Raw genomic sequence first — 20,251 nt, forward strand, 5'->3', positions numbered from 1 at the left:
TGATAGCTATATATATGTTTTCTGTTACATAAGTGAACATATTTTCTTTAAACAATCACTTTTTGAGTATTAATGCCACAATAAGCCTCCTTGTATGTAAATTTTTGATGATAGTCATGAATGATTAGGTCAATTTCTAAAAGTTAAATTTCTGGGTTAAAGACTTTTAATATATCCAGAAAGATTGAAACTTGTCATAGTCCCACCGAGAACTAGAGGATCTATTTTTCCATATCCTCAACAACTGGGAATTCTATATACTGTTCACAATTAGTAAATGTAAATACACACACACACACACACACACACACACACAGTATATGTATTTCTGCCAACTTGTAGGTATAAAAGAATATCACTGCTTTCATTTTCATAACTGATGAAGTTGAACTTTATTCATATTAGCCACTAGTGACTTTATTTGATAATGTTTGGTAATATTTTGAGATTTAGTGGAATTCCAGATTTCAAAATACAAGAGTAGAAGTTAGGAGACCTAAATTTCAGTTTTCTTTACACCATTAGCTTTGGAAGACCTTAGGTTAAATTATTCAATCTCTCTGGTCCTAAATTTCCTTTTGTATGTAAAATTTACTCAAAATACCCACTCAGATCTTCCAATTGTCCCTGTGAAAGCAAATTGTATTACTTTTATGAAAACACAGTTACTGTATCACTATTTTATTAACAATATTAATTACCTCTTTGCAACACATTTATAATTACCAGATGCATAAAAGGAGGTTCTATCGTTCAACTTTGAAATGTTTTTAGGGGCACCTGGGCGGCTCCATCAGTTAAGCGTCTGACTCTTGATCTGGGCTCAGGTCGTGATCTCACACAGGTCATGATCCCACGGGAGCCCCTACATTGGGCTCGGTGCTGACAGTGTGGAGCCCGCTTGGGATTCTGTCTGTCTGTTTGTCTCTCTCTCCCCCTTCCCTGCTTGCACTCTCTTTCTCTCAAAAATAAATACATTAAAAAAAATGTTTTTAAATACTGAAGTGCCTGGGTGGCTCAATTGTTTAAGTGGCCAACTTCAGCTCAGGTCAAAATCTCAGGGGGTTCATGTGTTCGAGCCCTGCATCAGGCTCTCTGCTGTAAATCACAGAGCCAGCTTTGGATCCTTTGTCCTCTCTCTCTGCCCTCCCCCTGCTTGCAAGATTAAATAAAAACATTAAAAAAAAGAATATCCTTAAAAATTTTTTTTAAATACTTAAACAGCTAATTGACAATTCAATTCAAGCAAACCAGTCAACTCCATAGCAGTATATATGTGTGTATATATGTATATACACATACGTATATGTGGTTTATATATAATTGTACAACATATAGCTTATATATAAGGTCTACATTTTCTAAATTTTTTATGATAAGTCATTTTAATATTGGCACATTGGTATATTTCCTTTCAAGGTGATTTGCATGAGTGTGTGTGTTTTACCAAAAAATAATCAGTGATCATAATTTTGTATCTAGGCCTTTCACCTAGCAGGAGGTCATTTTTCTATTTAATTACAAAATCTTCCTAACAATTTTAAGCTGCCTAACACATCATAGTGGGGATATATTCTTATTTACTTTACCATTCCTCTTTTCTTAATGACAAATTATTTCAGTTACTTACTTTACCTGTACTTTTTTTTTTTTTTTTTTGGTATACGTTTTTTCTACATTTCTGAATGATTCCCTAGGGTGGATTCTAAAAGGAGGAATAAAGAGGACAAAAAGTGATCATTTTAGGACTTTAAATATATATTGTTAATTGTGCTAAAACGACTTTTACTAATTTTTAATTCCTACCAGTAATATAAAATAGGAGGGCTTAACTTGGGGGTATGCTGGCCACCACTAGACCACACGATCTTTTATTTTTCACTTTTTAAGTTATAAAAGTGATTCATGTTTGTACACACAAAAATAGCTCAAACAACATTTTCTTTTCCATTTCTCTCACCCTTTGCCATTAACAGTTTGGCATGTATACTATCAGACGTTTTAATCCAAAAATTTTTTTGTTACTTTAATTTTAATAATATATTTACTTTGAAATGTACTAAAAATGTATGTAAAAAATAGCCTATTAGACCTGTGGTATCGTGGGTATTATTGCTTTTGAGAACGCAAAATTATTTTTAAAGTTGATTTAAAAATAATATATACTAAGTAAATAACATGGCAACAAGTCAAAAAAAGTCTTGAAAGTGATATGAGAATGACAACTTTAGGGAAATGCCATAGAGGCATAGCTTCTAGAGCTGATTGCCTCTGACCAACTCTGTGGTCCGACCAAGTCATGTCCCCTCTCTGAGCTTTAGTTTCAGTGCAAGTAGCAGGAATCTGGAAATACTGGTCTTTCTGCTAGAAAGGGATGCCTCAACAAGTGGGCAATCTTTCAGTTGAATCTTTCTTCTTAATTTTGGTTAATATAATCATAGTTGAGCTAAGGTTGCTCTTTCCTAAAACGATCTTCTCTATTTGGGCCCCTGGGTGGCTCAGTCACTTCAGCGTCTGGTCATGATCTCTGCTCAGGTCATGATCTCATGGTTCCTGAGCTCCAGCCCTGTCAGTCTCTGCAATGACTGTGCCAAGCCTGCTTGGGATTCTTTCTTTCCCTCTCCCCTACTCAAGTGCTCTCTCTCTCTCTCTCTCTCTCTCTCTCTCAATAAACAATAAAAAAAATCTTCTCTATTAAGAAATTTATGTAAAATTATGAGTTAGGCAGGACATTGGCTTTCTTTTTTTTTAATGTTTATTTATTTTGAGAGAGAGAGAGAGAGAGAGAGAGAATTTTAAGCAGGCTCCATGCTCAGCACAGAGCCTGATCTGGGGCTCAATCCTGTGACTGTGGACATCATGACCTGAGCTGAAATCAAGAGTTGGACACTTAACCAACTGAGTCACCCAGATGCCCCAACATTGGCTGTATTTCTAAAAAATTTTTTCCTCTCTCTTTTTAAAAGTTTATTTATTTATTTTGAGAGAGAGAGAGAGAGGGAGAGAGCGCAAGCAGGTAAGGGGCAGAGAGAGAGAGAGAGAGAGAGAGAGAGAGAGAGAGTCCCACGGGGACTAGACACGGGGTTAGATCTCACAAACTGTGAGATCTCACAAAGCTGAGCCAAAATCAAGAGTCAGATGCTTAATCAACTGAGCCACCCAGGTGCCCCAGGGCATTGACTTTCAAATGAATGCCCAAATTTTATTTTAACAAAATATTACTTCTCAATAACTCCATAGTAGGAACAGAAATGCTCAAGTTAATCATAGTCTCTCCAAATTGGCTAAATTCCTGTATTGTTTTTGAGAAAGTAAAATAAAAAACCAAAACTAACTAGAGTTCGATAACCAAGTAGTGTAATTTTAAAGCCAGTGGTTCAACAAGTAGATCATGCATTGCAATTCTAACCTATCTTCTCTTGATCATCTTTACATCCCTAACATTCAGCTCTGTGTATAGCATATTGTAGCTGGTAAACTGAATGATATTACACATGAATGTTTCATATTACAGTAACTAGTTTGATAGAACTGTAAATGTAACTTGTACCTATGGGAGAGAGACTTTTTTGGAGGGAATTTTAGAACATTGCTATTGAAACATCCTCTTTGGTATCCAAAGGTATACATAGACAGATTCATATGGATTAAGTTTAATATGTTCTTGCCATTTCTCTCCCTTTGAGAGCTGTTCAGAATCATGACTCACCTACTCTGTGTTCTTATAGTCACTTCTCCTTAGGCATGGGCACTAGTTAACTAGTTACATATATCTGAATATGGTTTTATGAGAATATATTGATTTTTCTGTAAGAGATCAGAAAGAAAGTGCTAGGGACTTAACTTTCTAGATGTTTGGAGGGTCCATAATTACTGAATTTGAACTTTTCAAAAAAACTTTAAAGACTGAGCAATTTCCAACAAACGTAAATGACCTCAAGGATTCAGAATAACCCTTTGAAATCACAAACTCAAATAGTAAGTGAAAGACTATATATACTGTGCTATGTGGAAAGGGAGTTTTACATAGTTTACATAGAAAATAAGTTCAAGAGGTGTGTCACAATATGGTGAAATGTTTAAAGATGGAATAATTAGGACTTCTGAAAAAGCCATATTCATTTGCCCTTTGTTTTGCGAAAATCATCGGCATGAACAGTTTTCCAGCTGGAATTTAGAAAGTGGGGTTATAAACTGGAATTTTTTTGTGTGTGTGTAGTTTTCAGGAGGGAGAACTTTTCCTTTCTGATAGAATGTAAATACTGAAACAATGACAGACAAGAGTGAATAACTCTTGTTTCAGTTGAAATTCTATTTTAATGTAGCCTCTGGACCAACTCTTCCTTCTTTCCAGGATTCCTTCCTACAGGTGACAGAACGCCCTCCCCACCCCCCGCCCCCCATAAACACTTTTCTCTGAGAGATTTGGGTGCCTTCCTACCCTAAACCTTTAAAACCCAAAATGATTTATAGGCTACCCCTATCCTGCTAGAGGTAGGCATGGAAGTGGATTATATTTGCATGGGTCACTTTGATTGCAGGACTCCACTGTTTCTTGAACTAAAATTGCAAGATTTATTATTCTGTTAATGCTCATAAAGTCACTCTTTCGATGAGCCATAATTTCCCTTTATGAGGAGCCTGTATGCCAGTCACCCATGATAAGGGAGAAGAAAATTCAGACTTCCAACATATTCATATTTCCTTGTGAACATTAATAAAGTCTTGAAATCCCATAGGACTCCGGGGCACAATGGCTTGGGATACAGCAACAAAAGGCAAATTTCACGCAGTCAACATGTCCCTCATATTGTGGGCTGTGTGCAAAACCTAAGCTTTTGCATTTTAATGAAAAAAATTTAGAAATTAACCTTCCTGGTGGAGAAGATACCCCACCAACTAGGCTTGTATTATCTTTGTGAAAATTCGTAAGGAATGACATAACAAGAGGTGCGAACTTTCTCCTGTTATCTTAATGGTCTGCTAATGGCAAAGCATAATTACAGTTACTTAAGTGCCAACTTTATCAAGGTTTTCACTAAAACCTTCAGCCCCAGCGCTTTCCTTGACTGACCTAGCTTTTATTTAATCCAGCTGTTTTACTATCATTCGAAAGAAAGCTGCCCCCAATGACAACAAAAAGCCTAATCCCCAACCATGTTAAATTTCTTTCTGTTATATTTCAGTTAGATAGTTAAGGCACTTGTGACTCCAAAAAAGTCGAAAGAAATTGTGTGTGGCATCATTAATTGAAAATTTAGCCTTTCCACATTCAAACAGCAGGGCTTTGCAGGAGTTTTGCAACAGTCGCCTCACGGCTTTGGGAAGTCAATTTGCTTCTAAACCAGAAGATGGTCTTCCAAAGGCTGTCCTGTATTTGGAATGGGAACTTAGCCTTTGTACCTTTCCCCCAATGTACCCACAGGAGAAGCCCGAAAGCCACCCATCGGTCTCTGGATCTCCTCGCTGCCTTTGTCCCTTCTAGACGTGGAGGCTTGGAGAGGAGGTTTAGTTTCCAAGGATTGGAGCGTTTGAAGGGCGGGGCCATCTCCAAGTCCATCTCCCCTTTTTGTCCTCTTCTCCTGGGACGGGAGGGAGGAGCCAGGTCCCCCCACGGCCGGTTCGGGAGCTCTCTGTCTCGGTCGCTGGAGGTGAGTCTGAAAGGGCGGCAGCCCGTTTAATTGTAGCGCAGGTTAATTTCTCGAGTTCACCGCAGTCGGTCAGCCAGCCGCTTCCCGGGTCTTTGCCAAGTGGGTTTATGAGGTCTGAGGCGTGTTGGGGCGCGCTCACATTCTCGCAAAAGGCTCCTCCCCAGGGCTCATTCCCCGACTGCGGGCAGCCCTTCGGTGCCCCAGGAGCCTTGGATTTCCTCTGACCTCGGCCGCTTCCTCCTCCCTCCCCACCGCCTGGTTCTGTGCGCCCCTGCCCCCGGGGAAGGGCGGCCCCCATCTTAGGACTTCCGACCCAAGCCAGCCCAGGAGGTACCTTCACGTCGAGGAAGGTTTTATCACAGCCTCCACAACCGTGCAGTAATAGGGGCTTTCAACCTGAAATACGATTGTTATTTTTCCGGTGCAGGGCTTGACAGAGAAAGTCAGCTTTTTATTAAAGACAAAGAGGTAAATTATCAGCTGGGGCACTGAAGGGACGGCGGAGACCTGGCGCGCTTCCTCTCGTCGCCACGAGGAATTTGTGGGGGAGCGGCTGCTGGCGCTCAGACACCCCTGGGGTCCCGGGGGAGGAGCTCGGGGCAGAAGGACTTCCCCAGGTCCCTCCGGGCACCTGGAAGGGGGGAGTCCTCCCAGTTCTGCACAAAGCCACGGGCATTTCAGTTCTGAGCAGCCTTACCTTCCTCCTCTCTCCTTTCTTCTTTCTCTTCTCTTTCTTTGACTCCAGTCTCCCTTTCGCCTCTGTGCTTTCTCCTCCTTGTTCTCCTCTCCCTACTTTTTCTCGTCCCTCTCCTCGCCCTCCCCCTCCTTTCTTCTCCACCGCACGCGTAGAGTGTCATTTATTTATTTATTTATCACCCCCGCCATCAACACCCTTTTAGGGCTCCCAAGCTTTTCAATGTGAGTGGGAGGAGAAAAGGGCAGGAAGTGTTGACGGCAAGGGGGTGAAATCGTGCCTCTGGGTGAGAGATTCTGCCCCGGAATAAACGATTGGGGAGAATCTTGGAAAATGCGGATTCGGATCTCTTTATGAAAGCCCGCTATCCGATGGGAACCAACTCCGCGCGCGTCTCCTCCTCCCCTTTATTGTATGGGTTTATGGGTATATCTTCCCGGACTGTTGTTTGGGGGGGGGGGGAGGGAGGTAGTATTAAAGAGGACAATCTGGCCCTGGATCTTCAACACCGCGCCTTCTCCACCGGATGCGCGCTCCCCAATGCAAAGGAATCCAGCAACATCCCCCAATTCAGACGCGGACAAAAGAAACTTTAATTAAGGTCTCTGCCCTGCGCGCTGTGTGTTTCTCTCTCCCGATGCTGGTGATGTCCAACTCGGGGATGCGAGAAATAGAAATGGTACAACCAGCCCGTGCCCTTGAACTTCAATTGCTCCTGACTTGCTGTATTGATTTTTTTTTTTATACTGTAGGCACCCCCCCCCCCAATCAAATTAAAGCCTTAGGAGACATTCAACCTGGTGAAGGGTGAGGGGGAACCCATTCCTTTGCAAAAGAGATAGTTCAGAACGATTTGGGGAAAATTACACTAAATAAAAATTCGAGGTGTGAAAGCTTCATCTTGGTTCTCTTGTCTTCAACACCATGACACCTTATCATTAGAAGCGCTGATTGTTACTTTCCGAGCCTTTAGATGATCAGCCAGAAAGTGCAAACAACGTGGGGCTGGAGGGTGTAAAGTTATTTAAGTAGGCTTTTTTTTTTTTTTTCCTTTTGGTGCGCCGTCAAAACATTTCACAAGTTAGGAAAATAAAGTGGTGGTTCCGAAGCTCGGAATGATGGGTTCTTTCCCTCCCCCATCCCCCCCTCTCCATATCAGAAAAGAAATAAAATGCACAATGAGCCTTTATTTCGGGGGAGAAGACTTCAAAATACGTGCCAGTAATGGACAATTTGAGCTTTTCACTGGAGATACTCACACCGCAAGCTGGAAAGGGATTAAAAAGCCCCACGTGGTTGATCTGGGTTTAGACTTGCAACCTCTAGTTCCCCATGTATGTTCTTTGCAAAGATTGGCCTCTAGATGGATGCGTGTGAGGGACTCTCTGGGGCCGGGGCTCGGCGCCTCGGGCTGGGCTGATGGTGGGAGAGCTATGAGCGGCCGGGCAGGGTCCTCACTGGGGGCTTCCTCTGCCGGCCAGGGAGGCCGGGCGCCTCCGGGACGCGAGCGCGCACGCCTCAGCCCGGCCGCCGCGCTCCTCGCACCGCCTTCTCCGCAGGTCTTTATTCATCTCATCTCCCTCTTCCCCTTCTCCTCCTCCTTTGCCTCCTTCTCCTCCTCTTCCTCCTCCTCCTCCACCACCACCACCACCTCCTCCTCCTCCGCCGCCGCCGCCGCCGCCACCTCCTCTTGCATCTCACTGGCCTGGCTCTGTGTTGCTCTGAGTGACAAAGACAATGTCCCAGCCTTAACTTTGCAACCACCTTGCCTCCTTCTGGGGTTCGGCGGGGGGGGAGGGGGGACAGCAGCCGCAGCCTCAGCATCTCCTCCAGCTTCTCCTTCTGCTCTTCTCCAGCTCTTGGATAATTCTTTCCTTATCCCCCCCCCCCCCCCCCACCAGCTCTTTTCCTCATTTCTTTCTTGCTTTCTTTTTTCTTCCCGTCTCCTGCACGTTGTTGTTGTTATTAGAAAGGCTTCGCGCACCCCCTGGTGCTCCGGCGTTTTGTGTGGCAGGAGAAGATTGTCTTCCTTCTCTCTTTCTGTCTTGCTTTCTCTCTCCCTCTGGTTGCTCATTATTCAGAGAGAGACACAGAGGGAGGGAGAGAGAGAGCGCGCGAGGGAGAGGGAGGAGAGGAGAGAGAAGAGGAGAGAGGGGAGAGAGAGAGAGAGAGAGTGAGAGGGAGAGGGAGGGAGGGAGAGAGAGGGAGAGGGAGAGAGAGACGGATATCTCAGGTCATCTGCAGCTGCAGCGAGTCTGAGGAGCCGAGGAAGGCAGGGAAGATGGCGATCCTCCATTGCTGAGACCCGGCAGAAGCACATGAGACTCCCAAACAACTTCCACAACAATAACCCGAGCAGGAAGAGGAGAAAGAGAAAGAGGATAAGGAGGCGGTGGGGCTGGAGAACCCGAAACACCTCCCGGCGCCGGGACGCTTCTTCTGTAAGTTACTGCAATTAACAACCACCTCGGGGTGGTCCGAGTGCTCCGGGGAGGAGAGCGCGGGGCGGTGGAGGCACAAACGCGCTCATTCATTCGGCCAAGGAGGGTTGGTGGAGCGGGGAGGAGAGGAAGTCCCCTGCATGGACTGGCTGTTGGAAGAGAAGAAGCGAGCGAGAAGAGGAGGAGGAGGAGGAGGAGGGGGAGGAGGGAGAGCAGGAGGGGGAGGAGGAAGAAGAGGAGGAGGAGAAGCGAGGGAGGAAGAGGAGGAGGAGAAGGTGGTGGTGGTGGTGGCAGTGGAGGTGGCTGTGCTTTTCCTGCTGGCTGCTCCTTCTGCTGGGGGGAGCGGAGCGCTGTGGCTTAATTAATTTCGTGTAGTTCTATGGAGAGAAGAGAAAATGAAAGATGAGTGAGAAGAGGGCTGGAGGCTTAGGACGGATGCTCCGAGTGTGGGGACAGGAGTAGGGACAGAGAGGGGGGCGGAGGGCGGGAGTCCAGGGGACCAGAGCCGAGAGCCCAGAGCCGAGAGCCGGAGGGAGTGAGCGAGGGGCAGAGGAGGGAGCGCTCTGAGCCGCCCCGACCTGAACGGGTTGACCTCTTTCTTTCTCTGTCCCTCTCCTTCCTTTCCCCCTCTCTGTCTGCCTGTCCCCAAGCCCGATGGCAAAGCCGTGCGGATTGGCACCCCCCTCTTCCTCAGGTATTTGGCTCTCTCCTCTCTCTCTCTCTCTCTCTCTCTCTCTCTCTCTCTCTCTCTCCCCGAAGTTGGGATGCGGGGTCGGGATGTGTCGGGGGGTGGCTGCTGCCGCTGCTGGTGCTGCTGGTGAGGAGAGAGGCGAGGCGCGGGGGGCACGGGCCGGGTGGGGGGCGCAGGTTCAGGAGCAGCTGAGGAGCTGTCTCCAGGCTGGGGGTTCAGAAGCGTCTGGTGCAGGAGGACAACGGTTTCTGGAGAGGAGAAGCCATTACACACGCTTGGCTCTCTGAGGAAGGGAGAAAAGAAGGCAGGGGCCTGGGGGTCGCCTCACTCCTGGTGCAGTTCCCAGGGGTCTGCCCTCCTTCCAGGCGCGAGGGGAAGCCGCAGCCGCCCCCCATTGGAGCAGCCCCTCTCTTTCCCTTTCTTTATCTCCCTGTCCTCCATTTGCAAGCTGTCTGCTTTGGTTCCAGTCCAGACTCCAAAACACAAAGCTCCTTCTCACGTTCATTCTCCAGGCTTTTCACCATTCCTGAAGGAACCCTCATTTTCTTTTCATTGTAGCTTCTAACCTACAGAGAGGGAGGGAGGCTGCCTGGAGTTCCTTTTATATTCCTCCTCTACCCAAAGGGGGAAAAAAAAAGTTTTATTTTTAAGCACGCGTCTGGGATGGGAAAAGACCAACCAGTTGGGGCTTTCTCCCAGGGCTCCCGGGGGTTGTGTCTGAGTGTCTGTGTTGGTTGTTTGGTTTGCTTTGGTTTTGTTTCTGGAGGTGGCTTGCAGGTTTTTGGAGGAAGCGACTAGTTTGGTTGAGAGCTGGGAACTGAGTCAGGTAAGCCGTGTCATGTTGTAACTCCACCAGAAAATGGAGGAGAGCGGGTTTCCAGGAGACAAAGCTGAGATGAGAAGTGTTTATAAAATTATGGATGTCTCCATTTTGAAGCTCTGTTGGTGATGGCTGGAGGAGGAGGCTTGCCTGCCTACTCCTTCTTTTCCAGGGTGGAATCTTGTGGTGGTTCCTCACCATCTATTCATTATGCGAGGAAATGAGGGACTTGTAAGGGCTGCTCAGATTTTTCTCCCACCAAAGGAGTGCTTTCACAAGTTATTGAGGCGTTTGTTTCCATTTTAAAGTAAACTTTGGAAATTTTTTTTCTTCTTTGGAGTGGACCTGAAGGGTTTTGACCTCCTTCAGGAAAGGCAAGGCAAAACCTTAGACATTTTCCACCGAGGTCTTCCCACAACTTTCAGCTGCTCCAGGTCTCCTGAAAGTCACCAGGAAATGTTATTTCCTCATTGGGAAGATGGTGGTGGCCCTCAGCTGAGATTTTGGAGTTCTGGGGCTTGGTTATCATCATGTTTTGATGCATTGCAAGACTTTATTGTCTGGTTTGGGCTGATTTCTGCAAAAAGGGAAAACAACAGCAACAACAACAACAACAACAAATCCTGCAAGATCTCAGAGGAACTAACTCTAGGACTGACTGACACCAGTTTCTCCAGAGTCCACATTTCTCTTCAGGTTGTTCCATTTGTGTCTAAGGCCTTCTTTTAGTTCCTTTGTTTTCCCCCTTCCCTTTCATTCTGCTCTTTTTTTCTGTGTTCTCAAGTACTGTAAGTCTTCAGAAATATCAGATGTCTTCTTAACAATGTCACTATGGAAACAAATTTTTAAGATATTTTGTCTGTTGAGAAAACCTTGTGTCCAGGTATCTTCACCTTTTTAACTGGGAAGAATTTAGTAGTCTTCTAGGAAGACATTTTGTGAGGATGATTTGAAGGAAGGACCCAGTCCTACCCCAGTCCACACACATTGACTGGAGCTCTTCACAGATTAGTTCTAGACAATGTATGTAATTGATCCAAGTAAAGAACAAAATCCTGAAATGCTTGAGGAATTTATAAAAGCCAACCATGGAGATGTTGCTTTACCATTAGGTAAGGTAGCCATCTTGAGGATGAGGGAAGATGTTGGGAGAATTTTAGGTGGACTGTTGATGAGATAGGTCAGGAAGCCTCCACGTTGGAATGAAACCTTGGAGGAGATTCAGAACCAATTAATATATTGTAAGGAGGCTTGATTGGACCTTGTTTTCAACTAAGGGGAAACATAGAAAGGTACCAGCTTCAACAGAAATAAGGAACACATTTGCGAGCGACTTACACCAGCTCTTTTCTTGCTTTGCTTTCTCATTGTGTGTCAGATTTGTGTGTGTGTGTGTATGTGTGTGTCGAGTTCCTATGTCTCCAGTATTTCTGTGCATATTGAAGTGGTTTTAGATTCCAGATGTAATTATATTCTGTTGAGTAGCTGGTAGCAGTGTCATTCAGTAAAGGCACAGTGATGTATATGACAACATCACATTTTTCAAACCAAACTGTTGTGTCATTAATTGAGGGTTATTGTTCTTCTGAGGAGTATGAAAGGAAAAGGAGAAATACATGGTTCTTTAGCTGATAATTGTCCATGGTCAATGAAGTAAAACCCTGTTTTTTGCAGACGAAGACGTATGGTTTTCAAGATTTTCAGTTGATGTGTGTGCTCATTTAAAAATACTTCTCCTCAGATCTCTGCTTCTTTATTAAAAACCTGGGCTTCTCCCAGAGCACTTGACAAATCTTACTTTTTGGAATCATGCCTTTTATTAATCAGTTTTGAATGTTGTCTTTTGATACCATTGCTTCTGCTCCTGAGTGGGACGTCATCAACGTTACACTTAAATTTGCTAATGTGTGTGTGTGGATGCTACTCGTTCCAACTCGGAAGCTCCAAGGCAGTGGAATAAAAAGAGTTATTTGGGAAAGTAATTACCAGGTAATTTTGCATCTAATTAACCACGTCTGTGTATGTAAACATAAATACATTGTAGGTTGATCTTGAAGCAAACTTCCATGATATCTTTGTTGTTGTTGTTGTTGCTACCGGGACAGCCGGTTAATTACTTATTTTGGTGTGAAAAAAAATTTGACAAACTGGTTGCTAGTCTAGCACGTAGACTCACCACATGTTTTACTTTGTGACCAAATATTTTGGTGTCTTTACAGATAGTCTTAGAGTTGAGATTTCCTGGAGGGAAAAAATGAGGTATCTAAGAGGCATTTTGGAGTTTGAGAATAATGTTCTAACTGGTCACCTAAGAGACATGTTCATCCCTGATGCGCTTCATCAACATGGGAGGCACCTAATGTTAAAGATTCTTGCATTTTTCTAGGGCTACACGTTCGAAATGGGACAAGTATTTTGGATAAGGCGCTATGAGAGAAATACAGAGTGTCAAATTGAACATTTTTATTTGATGTCAAGGCTCAGAGATTTGTTTTGTTTTGTTTTGTTTTTGAAGCATCAAGTTGATGAGGCTCGTTATGCAAATTTTTTCCATGGCTCTAATATATCATAAAGAGAAATCATTCTGGAGAAATATGTGAGCTGTGAGGCACGTTGCCGTAGAAAAGATGCTCGTTGGATCTTTGTATTCCACAATTTTCCTCATGTTAGATTTATGTCCATCTAATTTATTGACCACATTCCCTGAGGACATGTTTTTTTCCACACCCCTTGGAGTTGGAAAGAACTTTGAGATAGAAAGAAAAAATATATATGCACATACACATACGTATCTGTGTGTGTGTGTGTGTGTATCTTTCTAATGAATCTTCTGGAAGACAGTAGGGGAAAAGAAAGCCAACCCTACTAATGGACTTTAGAGTCTTTGTGGTCAGTTTTCCTGAAAGAAAATAATGGCAAAATTGCCTTGGGAAGAGTTCTGCTTTCTGTATGTTGGAGTTTAATAGAGTCTAGTCTGTCTTAAATTCTTTCCTGGTGTTGAGAGTTCTTGGTTAAGGTAACCTTACTCATCTTCTTTGTGCTGTATGCCTTTATCAGACTTAGCGCTCACTGCCTCCTGGGACAGAACATGGACAAAGCTGTATTGAACGTTTCACGTTGAAAACTGGAGAACAGAGGTGCTATTTCACACTGCCACACTCACAAATTAGGAAATAATATAAAGAATGCATTCAGATTGCAAAGGATCTGACATGGGTACACGATTGGGTGATTGGTATGTGGAAATTAAGGAGATTCAAAAGAGGTGGAGGAAAATATTTCCAGGGTCTATCATTAGTGATAGTGAACTGGAAAAAAAGAGTCAGCCTGTGTGTGTGTGTGTGTGTGTGTGTGTGTGTGTGTATAAGTGTGAAGGCAAGTGTCTTTTGAGGTTCACATACTTAAGAAGTTGGTGGCTTTGAGAGAAACATTAGCTGGCGTTGGTGACCTATTAATTGATTATGAGAAAATAGAGAGGAGAATAGATAATGCTAGGAGAAAATTCCTCTTGTGTGATATGCCAAGACATCTGGCAGATGTTATGTTGGGCCCTAAGGAATGGACAGTTTAATTTTAGCCCTAGCAAGGAAATGGGAAGTTCTGAGCTCTTTTAATAGCACAAGCCTTAGTTTGGGGAAGGTTGCTTAAAAAAATAGGAAAGGAAAAGAAAAGAGGCATTTATTGTAATATTGAAGAATTCCAGGGAGCACCCAGATTAAGCCGAAGTTTGGGAGCGATGGACAAAAGTACTTTTCCCTAAGTAGAGATTAATATAAAAATCATTTAAAAGTTGGCTAACAGGTACACCGTAAATGGTGAATATTAAGAACGTCTAATTGAGAAGCTAGTTGTTTTGTGCCTCAGAGAGATCATCTATTTCAGATCTCCCCTTCCCCCTGCATTTTATTGAAGAGGAAACTGGCACAGAGACGTGCAGTGACTTGCCCAAGGTCAGAAGGTTCAGTTGTAACAAAGCCAGGCCCAGAACTCAGGTCGGCTGACTCCCAACCCAGTGCCCTTTCCACCACCCCCCTGCATATGATTGTAGCGGTTTGTGAAACACCAGCTCTCCTCTCCAGAGTGAAAGCCTCTGTGAGAAACTCTGTAATCAAACCCTAGTGGGGCAGGAGTATTGGTTTTTTTTGTCAGTTGAATTTAACATGTTGGGGCTGAGCATGGTTTCATTCATAGAAGTAATACACTCCAGAGACCAATTTTGTTCATGGGACTTGCAGTCGAGTCGTAGATACTGGGTTCAGACTGTGCTTTTTCTTTTAATTGTCCTGCTCCCCACTATAGTTCAGTCATCCAGGGCTTGGGAGTCCTTTTCAAATGCCCTTCTTTGGAGGTTTGTCTGGGTCTATTGCAACTTACAAAAGTGCCCACAATTGGACTCAGAGGATCTCTTTTGCAACATGGTACAGATAAATTGGCTTCTTTCAGAGATGCCATTTTGTAATACTGATGAATGGCCAAGAGAGTGAAATCCAGTCTAAAACAATACTGGTGATTTTCCAGTGTTCCGGACTCCTCCAAAAATTTGCCCTCCATGTATCTTCTTGGAGCCTGGTTCTCTCTTGCAGACCAGTGGCTAGCTATTTGCCATTCCCCAATGAAGTCATGGGGTCATCCTTAAAGTGAGTTTTTAACAACATGGGGGAACATTTAACCGGGGAGAGAGGGAGGGAGGGAGAGAGAGAGAGAGGGAGATAGGACAGTACTTTAGGAAGGGTGAAATGGGTTTCCACTTCTGATTCCTCTTGGACAAGTGAAAGTCATTTTGTGTAAAAAGAAGAGTGATGTTTGGAAGTTTCCACATTTTCTAAGCTTCTTCCAAACTAAAGCATAAATTTTTAATCCAGGAGGCAGTCTGGAGAAGGTAGTGCTGGATGTGGACTTCTGGCAGAAACACAGAAACGCTATAAACAGTTGAACCTCAGTGTGGCACTCCTCCAAATGAGTTGACTGTCGAAAATAAAATGTTCCAGAAGAACTGGGAGAACAGGAAAGAAGTTAAAACAGCATGGTTTGCATGCCAGTACTGAAGGAAGAAAAAAAAAGTTGGGGTTGGGGTTGAGGGGGTGGGGGCATTGGAGAGAAGAAGATAATCCCAGATTGAACTGTCTCCTGAATTTATAAGACCCGGGAACAGAAGTTTCCAAGTGAAGGAAAATGGATTGTTATGAATGTAGACGGTATTTGCAGTTTACTAGGAAGCTCTTTTGAATCTCTTGTCCCCTTGAACTTTGTCTCTGGAGAACTGCACACACTGATAAATGCAAAGTCAGTTGGAAGTGCTTTGGATTTACATTTTCTGCTTAGAAATACTATCGTAAAATTTGTCTACTTTCTAAGGTCTCCTGTCCTTTTTGGTTGAAGCATACATACGTAAGCTTTTTAGCCTTTGGATGTGTGACTTCAACTCAAAGTTGGTTTTTTTCAGGACTCGGAAAGACAAGAGGTTGGTAGAGTGATGCGGGGGAAGAGGATATAGGTATGGTCACCTGCAAATGCATTGCCTTTGGATTCTGGCGAGCAGCTTCCTTGGTGTCTTCAAAGCGTTCTTGCCTAATTCCTAGCTGGAGACATTTTTTCTTGAGTTATTCTTGGAGAGGAGGTTTCTTTTTGTGCCAGGTCATGGGTATTTTGATACTGATTTTTCCTTGCTTTCATGTGTTTGCTTGTTCAGTTCCCTGCATGCTGCTTCTGGATATTAATAAAATACTGCTGTGCCTGTCCACATCTTAGCCCCAACTTCATTCAAAGAACAGAGCCTACTCATGGGGGTGTAGGGAAGGTTGGTGGGCACTGACTTATTTGTTCAAAAAATAAATACTTGAAGATGAAGACGGCTTAATTCAGAAAGTTATTTGCCAAGCTTTTGCGGAGACTTTTTGCAAAGACCATGCAAAGAAAATGGCGAAAATTCTACTAGGAACTGGTAGATCCTGATTAAAATGCGTTAGGATCACTTAGTAGGAAATTAAGCATTTGTCCAAGAGGAGTAAGCAAAGACTTACCTTTGGATTCATATTGGTTTGAGCACAAAAGGAGCTGGAGGCCCAGGCCAGACAACTGTGTCAGAAGTAATTAAGCCCGGGATTTGTGGAGAGGCTTATCTGCCACAGAGCCCAGCTGGGGAAGGCCAACCTCACTCCCTAAGCCCTCATCTGGCCAGTTGAACCAGAACAGGAGCTAAGGCCTTCACATTTTGGAATTTTTCTCTTCCCTGTTCAGATTTCAGAAGGTAAAGTTGCCATTTATTCATTTTTGCTCATGTCAGCTGAGGGCTTGCTTCTCTCTTGAGCTGGGAAATGCCAGAGGCAGGGGGGTGGGAGCCGATTCCCTCTGAGGGAATATTCTCCCTTTTAACACTACAAATGTGCCTATAACATTGTACTTATTACTCAGAAAATAATTGTGCAGTGGTACAATGTGGGATACTTGAAAGATGTTTGCTGCACAAAGGTTCCAATACTCACCTGCAGATTAAGAAATGGGTTTCTAAACCATCTCATTTCTATTGCTAATGAAAAGCTTTGGAAGGCACCTGTGAATTAGAGCTCCAGCTGCTATCATGGTAGGGGAAGTTAGGCCTTGAAAGGATACACGGATTAGCCCGTCAGAAAAGCAAACAGTAGCATCAGCACAAGTAGAAAATAGACAGGGTTGTTAAGCTAACAGAAAAGTAGGCTAAAGCATTGCCATAATTATGTGGTGGAAATTTGCTGGGAAGGAGAGCCTGCTTGGACGGGAGAAGGAAAAGAAGAAGAGAGGCAGGGGAATGATTGACAAGTCGAAGTAGAAGAGGTCTGTCCACTGGGAAGAGCCTGCAGGAAGAAGAAAGGTATTGCTTTTAAGAAAACAGTAAAGCAAGTGGAAAAAGACCTTGTAATTTGGTACCTATTGCACGTGAAAAATGAAGACCAGTGCTCAGACCCAGTCTTTGGTCAGTTCTTACTGCTAAAAAGGAGAAAAAAAAAAAAAAAAGAATTGAACTTGGAAGACCATTTATGTGACTTCAGAAATCGGCCTTTCTGATAGAGGACAGATGGAAACTTGAAGGAACTGGTTAAGTGGACCTAGGTGGAGATTTTCCTGGAAAAGGAACGAAGTAGAGAATAGAGCACAGCAGAAAACAGCTGCATTATTAATGGTCAGACCATGTGATAGTCCTCTCTAAACTTATCCATAGAGCTTCTCTACCTACGCTGTGAGTGCTAGAAGGAATGAAGAACAAAGACACGCTTCTTTCCGAGGGGAAAGGAACGGAGTGTGACAGTTACCTGCAGTCCAGTTTGGGATTAAGCTGTTTGCTAGAACCAGTCAATCCCAGAATGGTTAGTCTTCCTGATCCCTAATGACACCATCCCTCTGTGTTGTGACCAATTAGTCAGAAATTGAGTCTGAATCACCCGACCCAGATTGGACCTGGTCTAGGGTCCCTCATGTGGGGTAAAATTTGAACACTGGGCCAGAGACCGAAGATGGCCAGAAATAGATACCAGCCAGAGATTATGTAAGGATTTCAATAACAGGTACCTATCACCCAGAACCTTTTTCTCTTCAGTGGTTTCTGTCGTATTTTGTCTTCTGTGGAGACTGTTAATTGGTATTGGATAATGATAGCTGGGAAGGGCATCTGCATAGAAGAGACCATTTTGATCTGAATGTCAGAGTTCAGCTGCCAGAACTTCTCCCCGTTCTGCTGCCAACTGAATATTATCACTTCTGGTACTGGGTAAGAATACCATCTATAAAAAGAATAAATACAATAAGTTCATCAAAAAATTCTGCCAGCCCCTCTGGAGTAAGAGTATCACACGGACCTTCCACAAAAATACTACTTCTCTGGAGCTAACTAAACTAGTTAGCATTTGTTTAACATTTCATATGAACCAGGGACTGTTCTTCTGGTAGAGAAAACTGAGGTTTGGGAGGTAAAGAAATTTACCCACGGTCGTGGAGCTAGAAAATGGGGAGCCAGGATCACACACGGGGGCACTACCTTCTGGCCCTCAGCTTGTGGGAACTGGCCGTGGTTATTACTTAGGATGCTAATAGCTTATAATCCTGATGGTTTATCTCTTCCAGTTGCTTATGCCAGTAGTATATCCTGGTGTTCTGGAAGGGAAATTTGAGTATAATGGAAAATTAATTGTAATCTATTGGTTGATATGAGAGATATAACTTACTGTAATAGCTTGACAAAGTGTGTTTAACTAAAGAGTACCCTGTTTTTGTTCTGAGTTACAGAGGAGATGGTGAAAAACAGCAAGAGACCATGTATGAGGAAATTTAGAGAATGAATATTTTTAAGCTATACTGTGTGAAGTTCAGAATTATAAAGTAGTTATACATGTGGATATTTAAAAAGGAACACCTACCTGTTATGGAAAAAAGATATACTGTGTGACTTTTGTTTTTTCTTCTTCTTTTTAACATTTATTTATTTATTTTGAGAGAGAGAGAGAGAGAGAACAAGCAGAGGAGGGGCAGAGACAGAGGGAAAGAGAGAACCCTAGCAGGCTCTGCAGTGTCAGCACAGAGCCTGATGCAGGGCTTGATCTCATGAACTTTGAGATCAGGACCTGAGCTGAAATCAGGAGTCAGATGCTTAGCCGACTGACCTACCCATACGCCCCTTTCTTTTTTTTTCTTTTTTCTTTTCTTTTCTTTTCTTTTCTTTTCTTTTCTTTTCTTTTCTTCTTTCCTTTTCTTCTCTTCTCTTTCCTTCTCTTCCCTCTTCCTTTTTTTTCTTTCCTTTTCTTTTCTTTTCTTTTCTTTTTTTCTTTTCTTCTTTTCTTTCTTAAGTAAAGAAGGTATCTTATTTTTTTTCCTTCTTAGGGCCCCTTTTGGAAGTCTCAGTGCCTCTGGTTTACTGTAAGCATGAGACATGTTTCCAAAAGCCACGCAGACATTTGAAAGTTAGTTCCCCTGTCTGATGGTCATTTTTGGAAAATAGCACAGATACTCTTCAAAGCACGGGTGCTAATATCCCCTACGCCCTTTCATGATCACCATGTGCTCTATTTAGATCATGGAGACATGATGAATGTTTTGGTTTTTATTTGCCTCTCCCTGAAACATCACAGTACAGTAAGGAAGCTGCTGTTCATGGATGACCACAAATGCCCTTAACAGAGTAACAAGTTGTACTAAGGGAGCTGGAGCGGGTCCAAATATCCCGAAGATATCCAGGACAGTAGCTTCCCTGTAAGACAGGCGGTTGGGCATTAATTGCTGAGTAGACTCTTTAACCTCAGAGCAACTAGTGGTGGTTTTACAAAGTTTTAACTTTGCTATGGGTCTGTTTAGATGATCTCCTCTTCCCAACTGACTTCACCCAAAACCTTTGTAGAAGGGTAGACATGTGTCCTGTTTGTAAAGTGTACTGAGGAGGCCAGAGAGTCACCCATTTTTTCACCTGTCACCCATATCATTTACCAAACTTAACAAAACCATTGTTTTCTTAGATAAAGGCCCTTAAGGGGGGGGGGGCGGAAACCTCAGGAAAAAAAAAATGACATAGTTGAAGAGAGTAACACTGAGCTATATACCAAAGCATGTGGTTCTCCAGCTGGGGAATTTCTGATTTAAGAGCCTTAGGTAGCATCTGCTGTGACCTTAATCAGTAGTGGCCAGCCCTCTAAGATGCTCCCTCAGACCAGCTTGTCTCAAAGACCAGTTCTTAACATGCGTCTCCGATTTTCCTCTTGATTCTTTGAAGAGAAATCTACCCAGGTTACCCTCAGGAGCTTTGCAGAAAGTGAAGGTGAACTGAATCAACCAATCTTTGTGGGTGCAGTGGTATCCAGTTGGGAGTAGGACTCTGTATTGGGAGAATACACTCAACGTGAGAGTCAGGGTGGGAGAGGGCATGTTCAAGGAGGTAAGTGTTTAAAGTCTATGGATTTCGGCTTGGTGGAGGAATCTTCCATTCTATTGAAAACA

This window comes from Lynx rufus, unplaced genomic scaffold (genome assembly GCF_022079265.1).
Source record: "Lynx rufus isolate CCGP_SWC_20201006 ecotype Redwood Valley unplaced genomic scaffold, mLynRuf1.p SCAF_10, whole genome shotgun sequence".
NCBI classification, from domain to species: domain Eukaryota; kingdom Metazoa; phylum Chordata; class Mammalia; order Carnivora; family Felidae; genus Lynx; species Lynx rufus.